Genomic DNA, 27,621 nt, shown 5'->3' with positions numbered 1-27,621 from the left:
GCAACAGAAAACAAGCTTGCTCCACCTGCCATGTGACAGCCCTTCAGATATTCAAAGATGGACTCTGATCATGCTTATCTGGACGGAGGATAGAGAGAGGTGCGTGTAAAAATTAGACTATGTAGAAAGACAAAATTCCTTGCTCTGCCAACTTTTGCCTGTGGCTCCAGCCATCCATGGCATGTGGACCCCAGAAGATTAACCAGAAGGGAATGTGGCCCCCAGATGGAACAAGTTCTCTAGCCCAAGTGCCAGATAAGGAGGTCAGGATAGCCCAAGGCTCCCTTCCCCCTGCTGCGAGCCATTGTAAGAAAACTGTCTCTGGATTCTTTAATCCTGCCCCTCTCTCAACAGTTTTTGAAACCTTCAATGCCAAGTAGGAACATTTGAGAGCTCTATGGGGCTTCTTACTCCTCCTCGAGATATTTTGGATCGCACCATCTTGGAGTAGTTATGTGGCGTCATAAATCACAAGTAGGACATGGATTTTCTATATGAATTCAGCCTTGTGAAGCCGGCTCACTTTGGAGGTTAGAAATAAAGAACCCAAAGCCAGATGTGCATATAAATCCACATATGTGCTCCTTTCATTTTTCACATTTGTTGTTTAATGGCAAGGGTGTTTAGCTTAGGGATCTACAGCAGAGCTTAACAGTTCTGTTGTTGTTTTTTAAAACACACACACACACAATTTTTTCTTTGACCTTAAAGGGAGCATTATGATGTTCAGTAAATAGCTTGTTTGCTTTGTACAGGAATGATTTGTAACATCCATGGTTTTCTCCAAACAATTTGTTTTTACACCATGAGATTTAGTGTCAGGGACTTAGAAAATGGAATTGTTTTATGAGCACAGAGCAATCACTCTAGGGCATGCTTATTTCACAAAATAATACCCCCTCCCTGCTCTTTTCTTCCAAATCTTACCTTCCTGGAGAAATGATATATTCACCACACATGCAGTGCTGGCTGGTCTTATTATGGCCAGTGGGGCACTGCCCCACCAATCTCAGTCTGCTTCCACCACCTCCCACCCACCCACAGGCCTACCTCCTTACCTAACCAGTCCAGAGGTCAGCACTGCCTGTGAGTTTCCCTTCTCCTTGGTCTTAATGTTCTCCTTCTAGAACTCAACAGGGAGGAGAATGGGGATGCCTGAGAGGAGTGTTACAGCGAGACTGGCCTAACATCTTGTGGTCAGCTGTGGGTCAATTGAACTTCTGTTCTCAGACAGGTCAGTATCATATCTGAGAAACAAAGAAGGGCTATTTACACAGGGAGGTGTGGGGAATCCAGAAAAGGGCAAGAGTGTGCCTCAGAACACATGTAAGCTCTTAGTGTGTACTGTAGTGCAGTGGTTAGAGCAGCATCCCCACCAACGTGGTTTTCTCCAGATGTTTTGAGTGACAACTTCTACCATCCCTGTCATGATCCAGGGGCCAGAGGTTCAGTCCAAAGAGGGTAAAGTCTTTTACGAAAACACTTACCCAAAAAAGTAGGGTTCAAGGTGAAGATCAGTCTTCACAAGCCAAACACAAGCATAGAGAATCTGTCCAAGTCCAAAACATAATCCAAAAACAAGGTTATGGAACAGTCCAAGATCAATCTCACAAGGAGCTCATGAAGCAAGACAGGAAAACTATTTTTATTCTGTTTATTTGTTTACTTTATTGCATCCATATCCTACTTTTTTCTTCAGGAAGATCATGGTGACATACATGGTTTCCACCCTCTTCCTCATTTAATCCACACAACAATCATTAAGGTAGATTAGACTAGCCCAAGGTCACTCAATGAGCTTCATGCCCAAGTGAGGATTTGAACCCACGTCTCCCAGGGCCAACACTCGAACCCAGCCTGTTGTTGGATTCCAATTCCCATCATATCCAACTACTGGCCATGCTGCCTAGAAATGATAGGAGTTGTAGTCCAACAACATTTAGGGACCCAAAGTTGAGAAAGGGTGCTCTAACCACTGCACCACATTCGAACAAGGTGCCATAGACCTGCAATGCCTCCAGGTACTAGGAGACTCAAGAAAGTGACCTTATATACTCTGGCCTATTGGAACACTCTCTAAATTCAGCGATGGGCTCTTCACACACACTTTTTGCCACAGGGGTGGTCTGTCCCAGCCCTACTTGCTGGAGAGTGAACCTGGAAACTTCTTCATGCAAGGCACATGTTCCACCACTGCCTTTTCCAATCTCAGGGTTGTGGGGTCGAGCCCCATGTTGGGTGAAAGATGGTTTGAACATATTTCACCAATCCTGGCCAGAGCACACTGACTGCCAATTAGTTTCCGGGCCCAATTCAAAGTGCTAGTTTTGACCTCTAAAGCCTTAAATGTCTCAGGACAGTACTTAAACGACTGCCTCTCTCCATACGAACCTACCCAGACCCTGAGATCATCCTCTGAGGCCCTTCTTCATGTGCCTCCACGAGAGGTCCAGAGGGTGGTAACATGAGAACAGGCCTTTTCTGTGGTGGGTCCCCATTTGTGGAATGCTTTCCCCAAGGAAGTTCTGCTGGTACATTCATTATACACCTTTAGGCACTAGGCAAAAACATTCCTTTTTAACCAGGCCTTTGACTGGTTGACATCTGGTGCCCTTTTAAAATGTATTGTGGAAAGGGGGATTATTGGGTTGCCTTTGTTTTTATTTGATTATGTATTTTGTGATTTTTATATTGTAGTTTTATGTTGTGAACCACCCTGAGATAAGGGAGGCATACAAACAAACAAACAAATATTGCAAGGAGTTGGACTAGATGATGCTCACAGTCCTTTCCAACTCTACAAATCTGCGTTTCTCAAATCTTTGCTGTGAGATTGAGAAATACAGTGCCTGATTGGTGTAAGAACCATACCCTTCCTTAGCTCCAGGCAATAGAACTGCTGGGCTATGGAACATGCAAGCAACATTCTGCTTGCGGCTCTGTATTTCTACGTTGTTACCCAGGATCACAACCACTTCCCAGCAATAAAAACTGGGTGGCCTGATTTTTATACCGTCCTGCAGCACAGCAATTGGATTTAAATTAATCTATATTAAGAAGCAGAATGTGAGCTGGCTTCCCCACCCCACCCCCTTCAGATGAGAAATGCATTGAGAAGGTGAAATCCTCTTTGGTTTTTTTTAAAAAAATTCTGTTCCTTACTGCTAGGGTCCATTCTTAAGGGATTTCTTGCAGAGGGAAGGCAGAGTGTGTTATCTGCAATGAGGTTTGAAAATCAGATATAATGATAGTTCTGCTGATGGGTGAACACACATTAGATGCCATGAGTCCCCTAATGCTCTCAGGATCGGGTTTGGGTTGGCAGGACCCGATGGAAGAGGAGGCAGAAAAGTGGGGATGGCTGTGGAGAGAGAGAAGCCTGGGGAGTGCTTTGATCAGCCAAGATGTGGGGCTGAACAGGAAGTGGCCTGAGCAGGAGAGTGCAGCCTTGTTACCTAGAACCAGACAATGCCTTTGCAGATGGGAGCAGACCCACCAATGGAGTGCCCACCTGCAGCCAACAGCTATGAATACCAGCTGCTGGGAATTGCAGGTGGGCAGACAGCTGTGGTACTCTGGTTGTGCTTGCTTGTTTCCCACAGGTGTCTGCTTGGCCACTGTGAGAACAGGATGCTGAACTTTGGAAAACGAGCGAGGTCCCAGCTAAAGAATGGCAACTGAAGCTGATGGAATATGTTCAGCTTGCGGACTTAACATATAGAATAAGAGAACAAGAAGAACATACGTTTAGAGAAGATTGGAAAATGTTTATTGAATATATGGGGGGGGGGAATTGTGTACACTTGAAAACGTTGGCAGCATTAAGATAAATTCAACAGTTTTGATGGATGTAATAATGGAATACTGAATGGTTTAGTTTATGTAAAATATGCAGGGATTTGCGACTGGCAAAATAAACCATGGAAAGAGAAGAAGGGAAGTCACTGATATTTTAAGGATGTTTACATGAGTATTCTAAATTGTAAAATACAAAATTTAATAAAAATTATATACCATATTTTTTGCTCTATAAGACTCACTTTTTCCCTCCTAAAAAGTAAGGGAAAATGTGTGGGCGTCTTATGGAGCAAATGCAGGCTGCGCAGCTATCCCAGAATCCAGAACAGCAAGAGGGATCACTGCTTTCACTGTGCAGCAATCCCTCTTGTTGTTCTGGCTTCTGAGATTCAGAATATGTTTTTTCTTGTTTTCCTCCTCCAAAAACTAGGTGCATCTTATGGTCTGGTGCGTCTTATAGAGCGAAAAATACGGTATATAAAAGTGAACAGGATGCTGAACTAGATGAGCCATTGGCCTGATTCAGCAGGCTCTTCTTAGGTTCTGATATTCCCACAGCACAAGAAACATGCCACAAGTGAGCATGCCATGCCTCATCTTCAAAAGCATGCCAGGAGGGGAAACCTGTGAGAGCCTCTCTGCTCCTTCTGTCCAGTTCTGAGCTCCTCGCTTTGCTCCTGAGTCATGACTCCTGAGCATGGCACCTGCTGTTGATGCTCTACGGTTACTTGTGCAAATAAAGATCCCTTTTCTGCTTCCAGGTATCAGAGTCTAGCTCTGCATGTACTAGGTAGGAGTCCGGACATGAGAGCTCAGAGGCAAGATGTGAAGAAGCATTTAAAATCTTGTTATTGTGCTGCAAGCTTAAGGATCTTACTCGGTTTGCCTTGGTGGCTGTCGAAAGGTGCGGTCCTGAGAACAAATCCCAGGCAGCTGTTTAAGAACCTCCAGGCATGTGAGGGCCGTGTTCCGATTTAGAGAGATGTCAAAGGACAGCCTTCCAAGGAGTTAGGCCAGATTAAACATGAGTAGCAAACAGCATCAGAATCCGTCCTGTGGTCTGCGGCAATGCCAGTAATCGTGTCTGACTCAGCGAGCGCCCATCCTTTCAGAAACTGACATACTGCTTCTGCCACAGATCCCCAAGTACACACTGTCTCTTCTTCCTACTTATTAGCACATGTTTCTCAAGAGCTGCTCCAACAAAATTCCAGGTGCTCTGTCTCATTCATGTCTGTTTTTCCTTCTAGACCAAACCCAGTGTTCCAGCCACACATTCTGCAGGAGGTGCTGAGTGATGGATGAATTTATTTCCAGGTTGTTGTTGTTGTTTTTAGTTTTGCCTTTTTCCAGTGCTAAGTTCAGTTTTCCACACTTCCACATCAGTTTGCAATTTTAAAAAATCATCGTGGAAAATCACCAACATTTCCACATGACAGAACTGACGCAGGGACACAGACCTGATGGGCTTGTGGCTGTCTTCATTTAGATTTGGTTCTGTGATGTCATCACAGAGCCAAATCTGATTGATGATGCTATGGCAATGCTATGACATCACTTCCACAATGGCGATCATGTAATTAGCAAGAAGAGAATATGAAACTTGTCTGAACTGAAGACTGCCATGCCATTACTCCAATTTGATTTTGTTGGGTCTCCAGAAACCACTTTTTTCATACATGCGTAAGTGGTTCTACTTTCAACTCATTTGCACAGGAGAGTTCCTTGTTTCTCTTTTTCCTACAGTGATGTCTAACTTGTTGCAGTCTGGTAAAAGAGCATGTAGCACATCTCACTTTAAAGGGGGGATTTTAAACAGCCAACTTTTAAAGCTGTTAACTTAAAAATTATGACACCTGAGAACATGTTTACTGTATAGACAGAGTAGTATTTTATCTCAGTCAAAAAATAAAATAAAAAACAACAACAAGTGGACTACAAATCTGGCACTGAAATAAATTCAATTTAGCCTCATGTAATTGCTTATTCAATTCTCAGATATGACATGCTGTTAGACCACAAATTGACATTCTGTTGCTTCTGTTTCAATAAGCTTAACTTGAACAAGTTGCCCTCTAGGTACATCCTGAATGGAAAGCCACTTGATCTTCATCCCAAGAAAATTAGTGTGTTAAATTTTGTTTGAAAAATTGTTATCCAAAGCATGACACTTTCTCAGCCAGTGGTGAGACTGCACAATTAATATATGTGTATTTTAAATACAATATTTCTTTTAAAGCCAGCACAAAGACCGTAGAGGAGATTTATACATTATATAAGCTTCTTCATTGGATAATGATGATGATGATGATGAATCTCAGTGCTTTTTTTCTGGGGGTATTCAAGGGTAAGCAGTACCAGTACCTCCCCCCTCTATTAAAAGTGTGGTACTTACTCTAACAACTTCAGGGTGATTACTAGCACCTTTTTCTGTATATAAAAAAGCACTGATGATGATGCTGATGATGATCATTGTACCCCGCCCATCTACTTTTGCCTCTGGCCCCACCTAATACTGGCCAGTGGCCCCCAGAAGGTTGTTCAGAAGGGAATGTGGCCCTCTGTCTGCAAAAAGGTCTCCCACCCCAGTTTTAGAGGATCCTGTAGATACATTCTCAAAAGTCGCAATGCCTTCTCTAATCCTCAAGCTCTTCCACTGAAATGGATTTGAAGGTTGCTATGAAAGGACCCTGTGATTATCCAAAACAATTTCAAGCCTATGGTCTCATCCAACTCAGAATAGGCTTAGTCATAACATGGGCTATTAAATGCACGGTCCATTTCCTCGTGAAAGCATCACTGTAATACATAGCTAGCTTTCATTCCCACTCTCTCATTTTGGCCGTTCCGTTAAGTCACCAAATTGCCCTCACCTTCTATCGCCAGAACTCTTTAACAAGGATGCATTGCCTCATCATAAGTGACTAGAGCTTCCACAGTGCCCAGAATCATTGATTGAGAACCACCATCTCTAAACACAGAGCCCTGAAGGCACTTTTGCTCTATGTGGTCAACTTTGAAATGTCCTTGGCCCAGTCACAGCCAAAGGGCATTATTTAGATAAGTTGAAGTTTTGGGTTTTAAGCTGATTAGTGACCCAATCCTACAACTTGGTACCTCTTCATAGTAGTCTCTTGGAAAGCGGCATTATACCAGCACTATAACAGCTTCCAGACCCAGTTCAATGTTCTTGTTTTGATCTTTGGAAGGAGACTTTTGTAGACACAGGACCACATTCCCAAAGGGGTCCTCCATGACTGGCATGCCTCTCTTTTAGTCAGAAGGAGAGATTTACAATGGCTTTACAATCACAGTGGGGTGGGGTGAGGAAATCTAATGCTATCCAAGGCTGTATCAACAGAAGTATATATAGTGTCCAGATCAAGGGAAGTAATCGTACTACTCTATTCTGCCTTGGTCAGACCCCACTTGGAGTCCTGAGTCCAGTTCTGGGCACCACAGTTTAAGAAGGATGTTGACAAGCTGGAATGTGTACAGAGGAAGGCAAGCAAGATGATCAAGGGTCTGTCAACCAAGCCTTATGAGGAATGGTTGAAGGACCTGACATTGTTTACCCTGGAAGAGAGGAGATATGATAGCCATCTTCAAATATCTCAAGGGCTGTCACATGGAAGATGGAGCAAGCTTGTTTTCTCTTGCTCTGGAGGGTAGGACTTGAAACAATGGATTCAAGTTACAAGAAAGGAGATTCTGACTAAACATCAGGAAGAACTTTCTGACTGTAAAAGCTGTTTGACAGTGGAATGGTCTCCCTTGGGAGTCTGTGGGCTCTCCTTCCTTGGAGGTTTTTAAGCAGAGGTTGGATGGTTATCTGTCATGGATCCCTTAGTTGAGATTACTGCATTGCAGCGGGTTGGACTAGATGACCCTTGGGTTCCCTTCCAACTCTAAGATTCTATGATCTAGGGATAAATAAATATAAGCACAACCTTAGAGAGGAAAATGAATGCTTTTTAATTCCCCGCCACCTTTGATAGTGCTAGAAAAATGCAACCTGTGCTGCTGATAGAAGTAGTACGACTCATGCAACATGTTGGCGACTAATATACACACAATAATTACCAAAATAATAAATAAGATAAAGAAAACAAAAGACTGAGTTAAGCATTTGAAAAATCCACTGAAACCTAAGTTCATCTTAGGTTTGGTAGTTCGTAAGTCTCTGTGGCTTTGCACAAGGTTTTGTATTTTTCTCAGAAGATCTATCACCTTTGATAGTGGCACAAAAGCCCCTGGGCTCCTTTGACTGCAATTTGACAGGGTTTCTTACACAGGGATGCTTCTCTCTCACCTGGGATTTCCAGGCACACCGCCTACAAGAGACCCTGCTTGCCCCTCAAGGTCTCCTTGACCTGTGGAATGTTTGGTTCATCCCCTGAGGTCTCAGTGTTTGGCATCAGGTCAGGGTTAGGTATGACTCTGCCTGATGGTTGGGCAGGCTTTGGGTATGCTCGTTTGGGCTGATGAGAGTTGGAGATCAAGAACATCTGGATGTCTACCATTCCCCTTTCCTTTCCTAGTTAGTCAATCAGCCTGTGGGCTCATAGGCCAGAATGTTCCTCCATACAAAAAGTCCCCTGTTCACAGGGAGAAGGTTTTAGCTACGCAATGCAAAATTGGCTTGAGAAATGTTATTTGTAATCCCTAAAGCAAGTGATGTACTGACTTGAAAAGCATTATCAAGGAGTCCCTAAAGCAAGCAATGAACTTTTATCTTAACACTTTCAGATTCCCCGTAACAACTGAGAAATGACTGCAATTTATTTTGTGTGGGTGTGTTGAAAATAATCATGTAGATTATTTTGTCTTTGCAAATCCTATAATGACCTGGCCTAATCCACACCTCACAACTCTAAATGTGCAAATCAGAACTTAGCTGCCCACTGAATGTGTCACTTTCTCTGAATTTAGCAAAGTAGTGCTCAGACGCTTAACTTGTCAGAGTAGTTTCAAACTGCTCTGGCATTTGGAAAGGTGCATTTTGTAGGGGAAATATGCTTTAAAATACACATTTCAGTCCAGACTTTATTATTTCTTAAATGGAAGTTAATGTGAAAATCAGATGGAACAGACTTATAGGCGAACATGTGTGAAAATGACATCGATGAGAAATAGACAGATTTTGTCATCCCAAATGTGAATAGAGAGCTGCAGGCAGAACAAGAGGTAAGTGACTGCTGCAGCTGGCTTCTGTAGGCTGACAAAGGAGAGAAAGAGTCTGAGAAGGGTCTCAGCAGCCATCAATGTGTCATCCTTGCAGGCCACCCAACTGTAATGATGGGTGGCCCAGAATGAGACCACTGTGGCATCAGTGGGTCTTGGAGGATGCTCAGGAGCACAAGGATAATTTTTGGCAGATTGATGCTGCAGGAGAAGGGGCTAGTTTGGAGTGTGAATGCAAATTGGATGGAACTAAAGGAATAGCATGAGACTGGAAGAGACTGAGATGGAAGGAAAGGAAAAGTGAGTGAGAAAATGCAAGAAGGGGAGAAGAAGATAGAGCAACATAACTGCAAACAAAAGTTATTGTAAATTGGGAACCGAGGGACCAGACACAGCAGCCCAGACAGAACATGCATGCATTGCAGGAGAGTCAGTGAGCTTGCCCTGCCTCACATCTAAAAGCTTGGTGGGAGCAGCACGACAAATTGTTGGGACATCTTCATTGCATCCTTTCAGTTCTGCATCTTTCACCTTACTTGTGTACCTAGGCATCATGACTTTTAGATCCTGTGCTTGCTGCTGAGCCCATACTTTTATTAGCCTGAATAAAGATCTCTTCCTTAAGTTAGAACTAGTGTTCTTATGTTTTGGGATAGGAGAGTGACAGGCAATCTGCTGGGTCACTGCTCACTGGGTTCTCTGCTTTCTCATCCGTCCTGATTAGACCTTCCATCCCGGGAGAGCCTTGGCACGAAAGATTCCTGGTAGCTAAAAGAATGTTCCTACACAAACTCTGAGCTTCTCGCTAGGTTCTCTACTGCTTTTGCTCTTGAGGTCCAGGGGGTAACGGGGGGGAATTAGGGGCCAACACAGAGCATTGCAAGTGAAATTCATGAAGACTAGCTACTTTGAACAGCCTTAAAACTACAGCAAGATACTCCAGGTGTCCAGCTGAACTGGGGTTCTCTCGTGGCTCCCCCACCACTTCAGAAAAAGTCTTTTCATGAGATCTTGCCATACTTTGGAGCTGATGTCAGTCACCCCTGGATTAAGGAGTAGGAAGTTGAGGTAGTGCTCGTTCTTGGACCCTAGTTGGAAGTAAGAAGGCACGCAGGTTGGGGGGTGGCTGAGGTTGATGGGGCAGGGCCCCATTTCCCCATATGGATTGGCCTCTGGTAGAAGAGAAGGTGCATTGTCAAGCAGCAAAGTCTTGGAATGTGTCTGTATAAATGGCCTTCTGTCAAGCTTCCCATATTGAGGTTGGGGAGGGGGGAGAGTTAATGACAATAAAGCAGTTTATTGTGTCTAGCCAATTTTTGCAACCAATGGTCTCCTCTCTGACTGCAAAGCGGCATCAGTTAGACATATCAGAAACTGAAAGAAGAGGGTATAAACAAAGTCTTCTAGCCGTTGGCTTGGAAACCTGTGTTACTAAAGTTCAATTTTCAGTCCTGATGCACATTCACCCTGCTGGGTCTGAAGTCAAATACACATCAGTCCATCATCAGCTGGTTTGCTGGGTGTGGGCACTGCTGAATTTCCAGTGCACAGTATCAAGGCCAGAGCTAGCAAGCTTGAGCATCAGGGCATGTCAGAAAATGATATGTGACATTAAATGCACGGAAGCATTTAGTGCTCAGGTATTATATTCTTCAAATAGCCACTGTAGGGGGAGGGAGTGGTGAATAGGGTTGTGATGGGGCATCCTTTCCCTATGCATCATTATCTTGCTGAAAGTCACTCCCTCCATGAAGTTGCTATTGGTCTGATGGGAGGCTTCCACTGGTGCCAATGGGAACTTAAAGGGCACTCCTGGTGATTCCTTGGCAAGGGAGACTTGCTATCACTGCTCACCAGCTGATCAGCGGTGGCAGCAAGTCTACTGGGATCGGCCATGCTTTGGCGTTCCCAATGGGAAACTCTGTAGTGCAGCTGACCCCTGCCCAGGGCTTGCAGTCGGTGCTGATGGGCAGTGACCTCAAGCCTGCTGGGATCAGTTACACTAAAGAGGGAGTGCTGAGTGCAAGCAGGGCTTGCAGTCCTGAAAGCAGGGCTTGCAGTCTGTGCCAATCAGCTGATGGACAGTGACTTCAAGCCCTGCTCAGATTGCCTTGGATCTTCCTTTGAGCTCACCTGCTGCCATGGTTGTGCAAGGCAATGGACAAGTGGGCACCCCAACCCACTGGCCAGAGTGGCCTGGTGGAGGTGGGGAAAACCAACATCTGGCATGCCAGCTGGGAAAAGCTCCCCATCCTGTGTTATGCGATGCAACACATTCCCAGGCCTTCTTCCCGCCCAGCCCCCAGAAAACATTGGGAAGGGTGTTGCGCACCAGGTTCAGCTGCATGTTGCAAGTCACAGATCTGCCTTTGGGAAATTCCTCCCCCCCACCACCTCCAAATGCCAGAATGGAGCTGTGTCGGGAAGTTTTTAATGGTTGACATTTTATTATGTTTTTATATGTGCTGGAAGCCACCCAGAGTTGTTGGGGAAACCCAGCCAGATGGGTGGGGTATAAATAAAACAACAACAGCAAGCAGGTTTAGCAAAAACCTAGAAGGCAGCTCTTGGTGGATATAGGAGCTCAGGATCCAGCCTGCCAGATCTCTTCCCCACCCCTGTTGTAGGTTGGGGGGGGGGTCCTCCCAATTGGTTGCTGCTATGAATAGAAAAGTGGGTTGTAAACATATGAAAAAAGGGACGCGTGGGGCGCTATGGGTTAAACCACAGAGTATAGGATTTCCCGATCAGAAGGTTGGCGGTTCGAATCCCCGCGACAGGGTGCGCTCCCGTTGCTCGGTCCCAGCTCCTACCAACCTAGCAGTTTGAAAGCACGTCAAAGTGCAAGTAGAAAAATAGGTACCACTCCGGCGGTGGCAGCAGGGGGGAGAATGGAGATAAATCTATAGTCAGCTCTGGTGGTCAACAGCTCTGGCTCCATCTACTGTTTGGGCTCCCTGCCTTCTCCCTCTGCAGGTCGAATGGGCACCAGCCATTATTGAGTACTGAATGCTTTAAGTTTATTACAGAGCCTAGTGATTCACATGGAGGTTGATTTGAGCAGCATAATGCACATACGGTCCCTAAACCTGGAAATCTGAAGAACAGGATGGCTCCCAAGAATATAGTAACTGCTCGTAGCTGCATTGAAAGCTGCCATTTACTTTCCTATGATGGCCTAGTAGAAGAACCCTCTGATTGACAGTGTAGTCTTATAGATGTGCACACAGAGGTAAGCCCATTGAATGCAATGGAATATTCCCAGGTAAGTGCATACAGCAGCTGTTACCACCTGGTGGATCGTGGACCCCAAAGGGCCCATGGCACATACCCATCAACTGTCCAAACCATCCCATTTTTCGGGTCATGTGAATCAAGTGAGACTGTGGCCCAGAAAATGCAAGTCCTGATTTTGTGCTGGGACGTGTTGGAGGGTATATGGTGGCACCATTCACACAACATAAACTACTACAGAGATATCATCATTTTCAAAAGAAGGGGGTCCATGGCTTGGCTTTTGAAAAACAGGGGATCCACAGAACTTAGCTAATTGGGAACCACTGGTGTACAGGATTGCAGCCTCGGGGAATGAGTCTTTGGCAGCTATGATTAAAAGCTTTTAAAAAGATGGAGCTTGAGTTTTGGAAAATCACATCTGAGACTTTTCTGAATTCAAAGCCTGGCAAGGAGGAAATTGCATGTGGAGATACAGAGGAAAGGAGGGTGCAGCATTTTGAAACAATTTCTTTTTTTTATCTCTAGGACATGTTTACGAAGATCAGGAATCTTCGCCTTATTGCCCAGGGTTGCCTTGCAGAACAAACAGGCAAGAAATGAGATAACTTAATGGAAGTTCTTGAAAACTCAGATGCCTCAAAGTAATTTGGGTTAGCCATCCATCACGAGTATTGAGGAGACATCTCTATCTGGCGCAGCGCATATTTTGAAGGGGGGGGGGGACAACTGCACAGATGATGGGAAATAAACACACAAAAAGTATTCTGCTCTCCGAAGTATTATCTAGCCAGCAACTAAACCTTAATGGAAGCGAGGGCTCAACCCCTGGAGTTCAGTTCAGAAGGCCAGGGTTCAGTTGGGAGGTACACAAAGTTTTTAAAAAAGCAAACAGTGGCCCATAGCATGTTCTTTATTAACTGCTTTGAGGTTTCTTTACAACCAAGCAGTATACAAATTTGGTTAAATACATACATGAAATGTTTTGAGTACCATTCCCTCACCACAGGGATCCCCACATATATGGGCTTTTATTTTTGAGAGTTGGGGATTTGTTCTTCATGAATTTCCATTTGAACTGACCTGGTCTGCACCTCTCAGACTAAAGTGTGGGTTTCATAACATCCGTCCTTCAGATTTTGCACATGTCTGAATCTTGCGGTGCAGCTCTCAGGTTTTTTTTTAAAAAAAAGGATACAAAAATTACATTTAAAAAATGTAAGACTGGGAGCTGTTCTCCTGGAAACAGTTTCCCCCAGGGAACCTGCTCTCTTGAACGTCAGTTCCATTAATCATATTATAGATATCAGGGGAGAATATATAGATTTCTGTTGGGAACAATTTTTGAAGTACCCTTAAGACAAAAGCAAAAACCTCTGGCATATATTCCTGCTACCACAAGTCACTATCGGGGATTGATTTGAGCCACAGTTTGCTAATGAGCTACATTTTTAGGATCAAGGTTCAGCCTTGGAATGTTGTATTGATATAACACAAGTGCCTCTGAGGATATGCAGAGTGATTTCCCATCAATACCAAGGCATTCAATATTTCCAATAAAGCAGGGGCTGGGGGTATATACAGATCTCTAGATCAGAAGGCATGGCTTTGGGGGCAGGGGGAATGAATCCCAGCACTTTGCATTTTGTAAATGAGAAACAGGTTCCTGTCAAAAAGAAGAAGCCCCAGCTCCCATTGCAGGTCTCTGCCTTCTCCAAACTAGAGATGGGGGAGAAGTTTAGCTCACTTCACATTTAAGGTAAACCTACCTAATTCACACCACCTGGAACTTTATGAGGACCAAAACACATTCATTCTTTGAAATTTGCACTTCTGAAATTTTGCCAACAATGCATTTGCTACAGTAAAATGTAAATTAAATGTAAATGTGCATTAAAATGTATATACTGGTGAAAAGAGCACACACACAATGTATTATATTAGGAGAAATTGCTTACAAAAATGTGTATGCTGGGCAAATTGTATTAAAAATGTGGATATTAGGAAAAAAATCACACTGAAATTGCTGATGAACTTCCACGAGGACTTAAAAAAAAAGTTTTTGTGAACTCAAGTGGAAACGGGGAGAACTAAGCTTAAAAATGGAAAAACAAGCATATGAAAGAATCAGAAATTGACAGATTCACCCATCCCTCTCTCAAATGTTATTATTTTTTCCCTTCTGTTGTCAGCTTTTGAAAACTGCGGGAGCCAGTTCTGCAAAACACATTTCAACTTATCACTGCTGGAGCTGGCTGCTCTTTTCCATGCTACACTTTTAAGTTGAGTTTTATGCCATCATCACATGTCATTCAAAACTGTTATGAACAGCTGAAATCAGTTAGGCAAGAAGAGTGCAGTAAAAGCCTGGTATTCTGTCAAGGATTTCCATGTCATAATCAAGGATACAGATTTACATTGCAAGGCTTATGTCCAAAGGCAACCTCTTTTCTGAGCCCTGACTTTGCATGGTGGAAGATGGTCATGGTGACCTAATCTGCCAAAGTCCAGACAAATGCACTTGAAATTCCCCAAACTCTTTCCCACCACCAACACCTCTAATATAATTGTTGGCTATATCTACAATAGTGATCCAATAGCACCAGTGTGACATCATACATGCCCTTCATATCATACAGCAGGAGTGAGGAACCTGTGGCTGCTGAGATCATAGAATTATAGAATTCAAAGGGACCCCAAGGGTCATCTAGTCCAACCCCCTGCAATGCAGGTTATCACAGCTAAAGGCTCCCTGACAGATATCCCATGACATATCCAGTTCCCCTGTCAAATAGCTGTCAAAAAAGTTATTTCTAATGTTTAGTCAGAATCTCCTTTCTTGCAATTTGAAGCCATTGTTTCAAGTCCTACCCTTCGGAGTAGGAGAAAACAAGCTTGTTCGATGTGACAGACCTTCAGATATTTGGCTATCCAAAGAATTGATGCTTTTGAATGATGGTGCTGGAGGAGACTCTTGAGAGTCCCATGGACTGCAAGAAGATCAAACCTATCCATTCTTAAGGAAATTAGCCCTGGGTGCTCACTGGAAGGACAGATCGTGAAGCTGAGGCTCCAATACTTTGGCCACCTCATGAGAAGAGAAGACTCCCTGGAAAAGACCCTGGTGTTGGGAAAGATGGAGGGCACAAGGAGAAGGGGACGACAGAGGACGAGATGGTTGGATAGTGTTCTCAAAGCTACCAGCATGAGTTTAACCAAACTGCGGGAGGCAGTGGAAGACAGGAGTGCCTGGTGTGCTCTGGTCCATGGGGTCATGAAGAGTTGGACACGACTAAACGACTAAACAACAACAACAAATCATATCATCTCTCAGTCATCTCTTCTGCAGGTTAAACATACTAAGTGTTTCTGGCCTACAACTCCCATAATCCCTGATCATTGACCCTGCTGGCTGGGGCTGGTGAGAGTTGGAGTCCAACATCATCACGTTCACCACCAATGGAATATAGAGTCATAGAATCATAGAATTGTAGAGTTGGAAGGGACCCAGAGGCTCATCTAATCCAGTCCCTGCAATGCAGGAATATCAGCTAGAACATACAAGACAGGCCCATCCAGCATCTGTTTAAAAACCTCCAAGGAAGGAGAATCCATGACCTCTCATGAAAGTTGAACAGCTTTTACTGTCAGAAAGTTCTTTCTGATGCTTAGTTGGAATCTCCTTTCTTTTAACTTGAGGGTCCTGCCCTCCAGAGCAGGAGGAAACAAGTTTGCCCCATCTTTCAAGTGGCAGCCCTTTAGATATTTAAAAGTGGCTACTGTAGCTCCTCTCAGTGAAATAGCAGACAAAATTGTCAGTTCAGAAGAAAGGTGCGCTAAAATGCTGATGAATTTTCATCAGAACCCCTTTCTTAAAGCAGGCATAGGCAAACACCAGCACTCCAGATGTTTGGGACTACAATTTCCATCACCTCTAGCTAACAGGACCAGTGGTCAGGGATGATATACCTGGCTGTGTCTGCATGGTTCAATTACAAAATTAAGAATTTTAAACTTTTATTTCTTGCTGTCATTTATGAATCGTCTAGAAGTCATTTCATATTACAGAAAAATACTAAATATAAAACAAGTGAATATATTAAAAACCACTGAATAAATAAAATGATAACTGTTTTATTTGTTATGCTTTCTAACTGGCTTGTTTTGTTGTATATTTTAATTAAGGCTGTTTTAATGCTTTGATGGAACAGTTTTATTGTGTATTTTAATTATGCATGGATTTTGCAATTTATTTTATAGTTGTAGACCGCTTAAGGGCCATTTTGGTATGTAAACAGTGTATACATAAATAAAATAATAATAATAAATTTGAAATATTAGTTTATACATAAATTATGACATTTCCCTCTGTAGCTTTTGTGCAATGAGATGCCTACATTTTAATTGAGCATTCCATGTGTTAGCAGCAATATCCATGGCTTGTTGCAACCAGTGGCCCTCCAGTTGTTGTTCAACTCCCATCAGCCCCAGCAAGCATAGCCAATAGCCAGGGATGATGGGTGTTGTAGTTCAGGAACATCTGGAGAACAGGATTAAAGCTTCCCTACACCTGGCTTATTGTCTGGTCATGGTCAGCATTTGGTGCTGAACTTTCAGAGGCGCTAAAAAAAATAAAAAGAACTAGGGACTAGGGAAAGTTGGGTATCTGGCTGGCATCAGATTGGCTGTGGAATCAGGCCAATGGACCATCTAGTCCAGCAAGCTGTTTTCAGATTGACCAACCAGATAGGAAGCCTCAAAACAGGACATGAGTGCTAAATTCCAAGATGGTGGTGTTTCATATGGACCAGAAAGCAACTCACGTTGAAGCTTCTGTTCCATGCAAGGCAGCGCCCGCGAATGAATAATCAATCATTTTCAAATGTGGCACGTCCCAAAGGACCAGCTACAAGGGGAGCATTCTGTAAGGATTCTTTCCGTGCATTGTTCCACCAAAAGATCATCTTGGCCACATCCATCAAAGTACCGGAGTTCTTAAATCAAGGCTGTGTGCCAAAAGGATAGAATGCTTTCATAAGGAAGAACAGAGAGGCTGAGAGAAGTTCACCTGGCTATTGGAAAGCGAAGACAAATTAGTGAGGTGATAATTGGGGCTGCCTTCAGACAAGGCCTTAGTGGTTGCCAACGCTGGTGCCCCTTGTCCCCATTTCAGACATTCCTTTTACACTGCATTACCAGTTGTGTTACGGAACTGTGCCCTTTTGATCCACAAACCACCATGTTGTGATGAATTTTAAATAGTGGGAAAGGATGCATGCTGGGATACCACCCAAAATCTTGTCACGTGACATTGCAATGCAGTTTTTTCAAGTTGACAGCGTTACTCATCCCACTAGATTCTACCAGTTTTCTAAAAGTGGCTTTTACACTTTTAAACACTTAAAACATCACACACACACACACAAAAATAGCAGGTAAGGAAACGTCGGGGAAATAAAATCAAGTGCTGTCTGAATGCACCCTGGACCTCAAGATCAACAACATGCTGCAAAACAGAGCGCTCCTTATTTATGAGTTTTCTGACACTGCAATCTGTTCTTTCCCTTCTCACATAGTGAACATTTTGCGGACACTGAGCATGCTCAGTCCTCACTAAACTGTCACTGAGGTTCCCCAACCTAGTAGCATTTTTTACCCCCTCAGATTTCTGTACCTTTGCTAACCTTGGATTTCTCGAAGCCTGCTGCCTGTCACTTAGGTATTATTATTATTAATTATAATAAAATTTCTATACTGCCTTTCATCTGAGATCACATGGCCGTTTACAATATAAAAACACAAAAATGCATAACATAATAACAAACAAAAACAATAGCCTTCCCTGCCACACAGTTTAGAAAGCCATTGTAAACATAAAGGGACTCCTGACCGTCATAGATAGCTTAATTAGCCAAAGGCCTAGGAGAAGAGGAATGTTTTTTGCCTAGTGCCTAAAGATATGTAATGAAGGTGCCTGCCGAGATTCCCTGGGGAGAGCCTCCCACAAATGGGGAGCCACCACAGAAAAGGCCCTTTCTCATGCTGCTGCCTTCCAGGACTCTCATGGAGGGGACACACAAGGAAGGGCCTCAGATGATGATCAAAGGGTCCGGGGTTGGTTCATATGGGAAGAGGCGGCATTACATGGCTGTCATGGCTAGTAGCCATTGGTTGCCTTATCCTCCATGAATTAGTCTCATTCCCCTTTAAACCCATCCAAGTTGGTCTCTCTCGCTACATCTTAGAACAACACATCCTATGGTTTAACTGCATGCTGTGTGAAGGAGTACTTCCGTTTTGTCTGCCCACCAACCTCGCAGGGTTGCTGTGAAGATACAGCAGAGAGGGCGGGAAAGCGTGTATGCCCCTTTGATCCCCTCAGAAGAAAGATGGGTTATAAACATAAATATAATAACCATTTAATTGATATGCTGTTTAAATGCCAAAATGGCTTCCAAGTCATTTTACAAGGCTAAAATCATCTATGAAATCCTTCCATCATTAAAATGCGGAACAATTCCATAAAAAGCATTAAAATATCTGCAATGAAATAACAGCAAAATACCTACAGAAATGCAGCAAAAGCTTAACAATTAAGAATTAAAAAACTGATTTAAACAATTAGTTTACAAGTTCAAGGGAATGCTTACGGATACAGGTGTGTCTTCAAGAGTCATGGGATGCCAGTTACTGTCCTTGGTTTATCCGGGTCCTAGCAGTAAGAAAAGGAAACAAATAAATCCTCTTATTATCCACTTTCTTCATTCCACACATTATCTTTTGCACCTCTATCATGTCCCTCCCTCCACTCCACCCCCCTTTTTAAAAGAAAAAGCATGTCTAGATTAAGCATTTTTCATAACTGGTTGTTTCCATCAGGTAAATTTAGTGGAGGTGAACTGCAGTAATAATAAAAAGCCGCCTCGTCTTTTTGTACTTGACTCATTCTTAAACCTCGTCATGATAGTTTCTCACAGAGCAGAATACAGCAGTGAGATTTCTTCATCATGCATGAAATTATTTTATTTTGACATTGTAACCAAGAAGGAAGTGACATGTAATGTTTTGTAGTGGAAATATTGAAGTTTGGATTCTGACAGGGAAGAAATATGATCCTGTTTTGAACAAAAGCGATTTATGCTAAGTCCAGACACATTATTCTTCTCTTACCCACTGACTGTGGAGAAACTCATGCTCTTGTTTGGAGAATTACTTAGTCAAAAGACATCACATTTCTGTCCATATGATTTAGGTTGGATTTCTTCTGTTCCTTCACCCCAAACATTCTCCATCAATTAAGGAGGCATCCAGGAAATGCCCTTTCAAAACTGGTAGGAATATCTGAATTTTTTCAAAAAGCGCCAATGGTGCCAGTCAAAAAATGGCTGCTGCAGGGTGTGGGGCACAACACAAAATGGTGACTGGTGATGGGTAAGTGTGTGGAAGCAGGTTCATGCAGATGGAGGGGGCAGCTGAGTACATTTGCCCTGGGCCTTGGTGGGCTTAGCTCTGGATGGGCCTGTTTGGAAGTACACAAAATGGCTGACACTGGTGAGTGGCTGAACACAAAATGGCAGCCACATCAAAAAGAACAGAAGAAGAGGGACAGAAAATGAAAAAGACACCTATATCAGTTGCCACCATGCTCAGTCACTGAGAGACACTCTTGGCACTTTCCCTCTTTTTGTGCCCAACCCTGTCATGCAATGAAATGTAGACATGATTAAAGGGCACGTTCAATGGACAAAAGGCTGAGCCAGAGCAAACAGGAACTGAGCAGGGAATGCAAACTGTCTCTTGTGCACTGTGAATTTTTGAGGCGATTTTTTTAAAAAACCAAGATCTTTACGGGGCACCATAGGAAGTACTGCCAGACACACTGGTGCCTCCTGAGGGCAGTGTGTTGGTGACCTCTAAGCCAGCCTCCTTGGCTTCCTGGCTTCAGTTAAAATGTGAGGGAAGGTTTCCCTTGGGAGCTACCTCGCAATGATAAGACAAGCTCAACCTTGTACTCACTTAAGCAGTAAAATGAACGAGACAGAAAAACTGAAACCTCTTTCAGGGGGGAAAATGTCTTTTTGAGAACTTGGCAGGCAGGTTCAACACAGCACTAAAGCCATTAGTCTGATCACAGGACATTACACATTCTGAGTTTTTCCATGCCTCAAATTAGGGCTGGGCTTCTTGGACTGAACAGCACCCCTGGAGTCAAGTACTTAAGAACTCTCCAGTGAAGCCAAGGAGAATTTGGAACAAGCTTCTGTATCGGTGTATGGCATTAGTTTGCTAACAATCTGGACAGAGAAGCTGACCCAAATGAGAAGCAGATGCTATGGACGAAATGCAGTTGGTGATAAGAAGAGAGTTTAGAGTGCTCTTCCTATGACAAGTAGATTTATTTATTTATACCTCAACTTTCTTCACTCATAGTTAAGGTGATGGAGGTAACTTAAGCAACCATCATATCCCTTAATTCTCAGTTCTGCTGGGTGGCTTCTCCTGCAACTTCCAAAGATCCCAGAAGCCGTCTCTGCAGAAACTCAGGACAGGGCTTTAACTCTCCTCCTTGGGGGTTTTTAAGCAGAGGTTGGATGGCCATCTGTCATGGATGCTTTAGCTGAGATTCCTGCATTTCAGGGGGTTGGACTAGATGACCTTTGGGTCCTTTCCAGCTCTACGATTCTAGGATTCGATGAATACCCCTCTAAACATATACAGTGGTACCTCTGGTTACATACGCTTCAGGTTACAGACTCCGCTAACACAGAAATAGTGCTTCAGGTTAAGAACTTTGCTTCAGGATGAGAACAGAAATCATGCTCCGGCGGCGCAGCAGCAGGCCACATTAGCTAAAGTGGTGCTTCAGGTTAAGAACAGTTTCAGGTTAAGAACGGACCTCCAGAACGAATTAAGTACTTAACCCGAGGTACCACTGTACAGTTTAAAGGTAAAGGTACAGGGACCCCTGACCATTAGGTCCACTCGTGGCCGACTCTGGGGTTGCGGCACTCATCTCGCTTTATTGGCCGAGGGAGCGGGCATATAGCTTCCGGGTCATGTGGCCAGCAGGACTAAGCCGCTTCTGGTGAACCAGAGCAGCGCACGGAAACGCCATTTACCTTCCCGCCGGAGTGGTACCTATTTATCTACTTGCACTTTGACGTGCTTTCGAACTGCTAGGTTGGCAGGAATATACAGTTTAGAAGACCAAATATTGTTTAATTAGCCAAAGGCCTGGGAGAAGAGGAATGTTTTGTAATGAAGGTGCGCCAAGCGAGCCTCCCTGGGGAAAGGACTCCAAAAGCGGGTTGCTAGTGCAGAGAAAGGCCTGTTCTTGTGTTGCCATCCTCCAGACCTCTTGAGGAAGAGGCACATGAAGAAGGGTATCAGAGGATGATTGCAGGGTCTGAATTGGGAGAGGTGGTATTTGAGATATTGCAGACTTCAGAGATCTCATTGTGTACCTTCTCTCTTCCTCTTGCATGTCTCAGACCCTCCAAGTGACCCTATTTTCCAGGGACAGTCCTGGATTTACAGAAGCTGTCCCCGTTTCTGATTTGATCCCAGAATGTCCCGGTTTCCCTTAGGACAGCCCTATTTTCATAGAGAAATGTTGGAGGGTATGGAGTTATCTGACCCTCAAGCCATCTGAAGGCAGCCCTGTATAGGGAAGTTTTTTTTAAAAATGGTGTGTGTGTGTGTGTGTGTGTGTGTGTGTGTGTGTGTGTGTGTTAGGACTGCCATACGTCTGGTGCTTTGTCCTGGATCTTCGGCAAGTCAATCAAAAAATTGAGGTCTTCTTCTTTCAAAAAAAACTTTTGGGTTTTCCTGAAAAAAGAGGAGTGTGCTCACACGTACGTGTCTGTGTGAGGTCCAAAATACTGCCCACCTCTGCACTGCATAAATAATTATTAAACTACCCTGTTAAACATCACACACAACAAAGTAGTATTTATTTATCCACTGTGGGTAATGCACAACCACAGGCTTTCCAAGGAATTTGGGGTTATTTCCTTTGCTTGCGCAAGGAGCAAGATTGCAGCCTATCAAGCATACTGGCAAAACAAGCCCAATTATCAGCTAATTTTCCATCTCGGTTTAAGAGTCAAGTAGTAGAGATGCAGGGGTTTAAAAGCCTTTATTTTATCAGTGAATTTTCCTTTAAAAAAAGAAAAATCAATGTCCTTAAAAGAAAAAAAATCTGGTTTGTTCTTTTTAATTCCCTGTCCACATTTAAAACCCAAGTACTTCAGGTAAATCTAAAAAGCAAATGCTGTTTAAGATCCTAGGTGACCTCTGAGGAGCAGATAAGCCTAGCACGGATGATTTCAAGTATTTAGCTGAGAGCCCTTAAGGGAGATGGGTCTATCTTGAAACTTCTCTTCTCCCTTTAAGTACTTCTAGAGTTTTACAAGGGCATCTGTTTTCAGTCTTCGTAAAGGACATGCAAAGCATCTGAACAGTGGAGGCTGGTGAAATTGCCTCAGCAGTAAAAATCTGGGAGATTTCTCCACATTGCTAAACGAGGGGAAAACTGGATTTGATGTGAAATGGATGATTGCTGGGCTGGCCACTTAGATATTGGGAAGGAAGGAAGGAAGGAAGGAAGGAAGGAAGGAGTGTTATAAGAATTCTAAGGTCTTGAATATAGAATAAATATTCATAATTCATATTTCAGACATATATAAACCATATGTCTGAAATAGTACAGGAGAGCAATCCTGGAGCCATTTTGACTCTTCCAATGACCTCAAATATTCCTCTGCAGTAAGGGAGGCAAATAGGGAAAGCCTTCCCACTGTCTTTTCGCTTACAAATCTTGTCTTAAGTGTGTAATTTTGTATGAATATGGTGAGCCTTCGACCTGGATTCAGGAACTAAAGTATAAACCATCACAAAAGAATGTCCAGGCTGCCCAGGGAATGCAATCAGTGACCTGATAATGATCAGGTATCCTGGCAGACAGGATTTCTGCTGTAGACCATCTCCTATGATGTATGTATGATGATTGGGGGCATGGTCTTTGGCTAAGGGGGTTGGGCAATATCAAAAGCCTTTAAAGGTTCCTGCACACTTTTGTTCAGGCTCTCTCCCTCCTTGGAAGGAGAGTAGTGAACTCTATTGCAACAGAATAATAAATATCTGCCTTGCTTTCCACTGGATCCAGCCTCCATCCATTTTTCTCTGACTCAGGGACTCAGTGTCCCATGGGGAGTTGGGCAGCAAAAGCAAAACCCCAATTTTTACATCAGAAGGAAGGAATTGCACCACTAAAAAAAAGGACAAAGATTTACAAATATATATATGCACATCCTAAATTCATAGATGTAGATTCTCATATAATTATATATAAATACAGTAAATCACACCACCTTGGACGAGACTATGACCATGTCACCCATGCATTTGCAGTCTGCTGCCGAGGTGCTAAGGAGGAGCGCAGGAAGCCCTCCAGCTCAGTATTGTCTACACGGACTGGCAGCTGCTCTCTGGGGTTTCAGGTAGGGCATGTTCCCAACTCTACCTGGAGAAGCTGGGGAACACACCTGGAACCTTCAACATGCAAGGGAGATTCTCTTCCACTGAGCTACATCTCTGCAAGATCCCAGTTGCTTTCCTTTCTTATGGCTCTTTATCTGAAAGGCAGACTTGCCCTTCCAACAGAAGATTCCTACAGACAGAGGGCACAAGAAAGAAGATTCCACCTAAACATTAGGAAGAACTTCCTGACAGTAAGAGCTGTTCGACAGTGGAATTTGCTGCCAAGGAGTGTGGTGGAGTCTCCTTCTTTGGAGGTCTTTAAGCAGAGGCTTGACAACCATATGTCAGGAGTGCTCTGATGGTGTTTCCTGCTTGGCAGGGGGTTGGACTCGATGGCCCTTGTGGTCTCTTCCAACTCTATGATTCTATGATTCTATGATTCTATGATTCTATGACTTGGCCACTCCAGCCATTGCATGGGATGTTTCTAGTTATTTTATTCCAAATAACAGCCCTGAGGCAGAGATCAGGATTGGAGTCAGGGCACATGGGGTGGAGGTTTAACCCTTCCTCCTTTTCCATCGGCCCAATGAAAATCATCTCCCCCATATGAACTTTAGGATAGAAAATCCAACGGAGGCTGGGACACAAGGATGGCACTGCCCCACCAACCTTTGCCGGCCCCCACCAGCCTGCCTTCTTACTTTATTAGTCCAGGAGTTGACACTATTTATCACCTTCTTCTCCTATAGTCTCAGTGTTTCCCTGGCAGAACTCAGAGAGGAGAAGGATGGGAACAAAACAAGAATGAGTAGGCTCTGCCTATCATTGGCTCTGGCGCCACCTACTGTTCGTCTCCCTGCCTTCCACCCAACCAGTCCCAATAGACACCAGCCAATAGACAACCTTCCATTTGTACGTACCAGGGGAAACTTTGGCCTCATAGCTTTGGTGGGGTTCACTTAGTATGTTACTTCTTGGGGAGCATTAAACCATGTGAGCTCCTCTTTGACACAGTCAGAAAGCACACACCGCATGATTCGGCTGCACATTTTGGAATCTCCAGGCAGTTTGATTGCTGCACCAAGGGATCTTTAGGCTCAACTGGCATTATCAGCAGCAAGACACATCATGTCTGGAAAAAGGAGAGAGAGAACAGAATAATAGCGGACTCCTGTTTACCCTTTTATTTACCCTTTTATTTACATTATAAAACAAAAAAAAATGCACATTAAAATATCAAAACCCTCACATGTATTTATTCCTATGCCAAAGACCACACCAATAAAAATGTTACAGCCCTCTCCCACAACGACAAAGGGAGAGAGTGCATTAATAATAATAATAATAATAAATAATAATAAATTTTATTTATATCCCGCCCTTCCCAGCCGAAGCCGGGCTCAGGGCGGCTAACAACAATAAAACAGTACAAAAGTACAGCATAAACAACACTCTAAAATCATTCATTATAAAATTAATTAATTCAAGCCACTGGCAACCATTGGGCCAGAGCTCCGCTAAGATTGCTGAGGGAGGGAGTCAGGCTGTGCCCTGGCCAAAGGCCTGGTGGAACAGCTCTGTCTTGCAGGCCCTGCGGAAAGATGTCAAGTCCCGCAGGGCCCTCGTCTCTTGTGACAGAGTGTTCCACCAGAACGGAGCCACAGCCGAAAAAGCCCTGGCTCTAGTTGAGGCCAGCCTAACTTCTCTGTGGCCTGGGACCTTCAAGATGTTTTTATTTGAAGACCGTAAGTTTCTCTGTGGGGCATACCAGGAGAGGCGGTCCCGTAGGTACGAGGGTCCTAGGCCGTATAGGGCTAATAAAGATTTACATTAGGCAGGCACCCTACTGAATACTTTTTCAGATGCCTGCTAAAAACTTTTTTATTTCTGCAAGCCTATCCAGCCATATAATTTGCAATATATAATTGATTTCAGCCCTCTTCCTCTATAATTTGCATTGCATTTCCTTTGCATTGAAATGAAAGCGGTGGAATAATGTAACGACAACATAGCTTGTGCAATTTATGCAGTTAGGTATGTAAATTGCATAAGTTATGTAATCTTGCCACAGTGGATGGCGGGATGAATAATGCAGTGGGAGACGAAATGCAGCAGAACGGAAACGAGGCTGCATGCGACAAATACTTAGCGGAATGGAAAACGGTGCCTTTGGACATCTCTATCCGGCACAGTGGTGAGTTTTTGCCTGCCAAACACATCCTGATTGCCCCTTGGAACAGCAGAGGGGACAGACACTGTTGCAGTTAGTGCTACAAGTGAGCAAGGCAGCACAGTCTACCCCTCTCGGGGCTCCCAGGGTGGAAGGGGAAAATAAACCAGGCCCTGGAAATTTTGCATTTCAGAAAATGTTTTGCTACCCACCTATAATGTTTGGCAGCTAGCTGTGTTCTCGTTGGAACAATATTTTAATGTGATGCAGATGCTTGCATGCAAGGGGAAACATCTCTTCCTTGAGGACAGCTAACACCATCTAATCCAAGACTGACCAGGGCCATAATAAGCAAACTTGTCTTTACATATTGTAACATTATAGAAGAAGAGCCCTGCTGAATCCAGCAACCTATGCATGAAGCAATAGCCCACCTCCTAGGATTGTTTCCCATCAAGGGATGTCCAAGGTACACTGCCCCTAAGCCTGGAGGTTCTGCTTAGCCATAAAAACCTAGCAAGTGACCTCATGAACCAGATCAAAGGTCCATTTAAGCTTGTTGCCCAATCCCCTGCTCAGTGCCTAGTAGGCACAGGTGAGGCATTCCCTCTGACTTTTCCCATACATCTCCAATACATAGGATCATGGCTGGATTTGAAAACCTGAAATAAAAATCCTGCGCAGTACTAAATGTTCTCATTGACCTAACAAAACAAACCCAGAAGATGCAGTACAAGTGGAGACATCCCTTGAAGCCCAACGTAGCAAAACCTTTGGGGAGAAAATGTGCAGTACCTATCCAAATGCCAGAATCATTAATCAAATGTTTAACTTGTTCAAAATTAGCAATTCCTTGTCCTTTCTTTCCCAAATTTGGCATTGACCACCCTTCACACTCCCTCTCCTTTGTCGCAAAGTTTCAAATTATGTTGTTGAGCCATTTTCTAAGTATAAGCTACAGCACCCGTGGCCCCATCATTTCTTACTATAATGGCAGAATGAGGTTTTATAAACATCCTTTATAGATACAGATAGGTAGCCGTGTTGGTCTGCCATAGTCAAAACAAAATAAAAAAATTCCTTCCATCCTTTATAGAGGCAGAGTCTGTGGCTTCATAATACTAACAAGTAAAGTAAATCAGCCAGCGAAATACTCATTTGGGAGTTAATCCCAGTAAAGGGAAGCTTAAAGCTGCCATCCTATACCCATTTACCTGGAAATAAGCCCAACTGAACTCAATGGACTTCTGAGTAGACAGGTACAGAATTGCACCGGAAGCCGTGCTTCTTTGTATGGGTCGAGCACATAATTACATCTCTCCTATTGAAACCAGCAGCATTTAATGGTGTTTAAACTGAGCTGGATCGTATCCACAGAATGTAAGATTTACGCTCTTTTGAACATGTGTGTTCCACCGCCATGGAGAACCCAAACTAGAATCAGTTCACGAAAGCTGCGATCAAGGATCGAGGTTTTTCAGGGAAGGAGAAAGTAGCTTCCAAGCTAAATTGAGAATTTGGCATTTCCCCCCTCTCATTTGAAAAGCAAAGCCATGGATGATGCAATTCAGCGAAATGTAATTATACAGGGCGTGCCTCAGGAAACAAATTGGTCTGCAAGTAATTTTTAGTGAATGGTAGGAGTATTAATCATGTGGGATTTGTATTGTGAGCGGTTAGTGGCTTCACCACTATAGGGGCTGCGTTTTATATGTACCCAGACTGGCTCTAAGGGTGGAATTATACCTTAT

General features: G+C 43.6%; 1 long non-coding RNA gene across 1 annotated transcript; it reads right to left on the bottom strand.

The window, feature by feature from the left end:
- Window positions 1-91: 91 nt before the first annotated feature.
- On the bottom strand, window positions 92-18,926 carry LOC309329414. Its single transcript, XR_014151144.1, has 3 exons — window positions 18,867-18,926; window positions 1,488-1,549; window positions 92-1,247 (listed from the first exon to the last, which is right to left on the bottom strand). It is a non-coding gene; the product is annotated as an uncharacterized lncRNA (long non-coding RNA).
- Between the last annotated feature and the right edge of the window lie 8,695 nt (window positions 18,927-27,621).

Source organism: Podarcis erhardii (genome assembly GCF_964252035.2).
Source record: "Podarcis erhardii genome assembly, chromosome: 14".
NCBI classification, from domain to species: Eukaryota; Metazoa; Chordata; class Lepidosauria; order Squamata; family Lacertidae; genus Podarcis; species Podarcis erhardii.
This window is presented reverse-complemented; position numbering and strand designations above follow the sequence as displayed.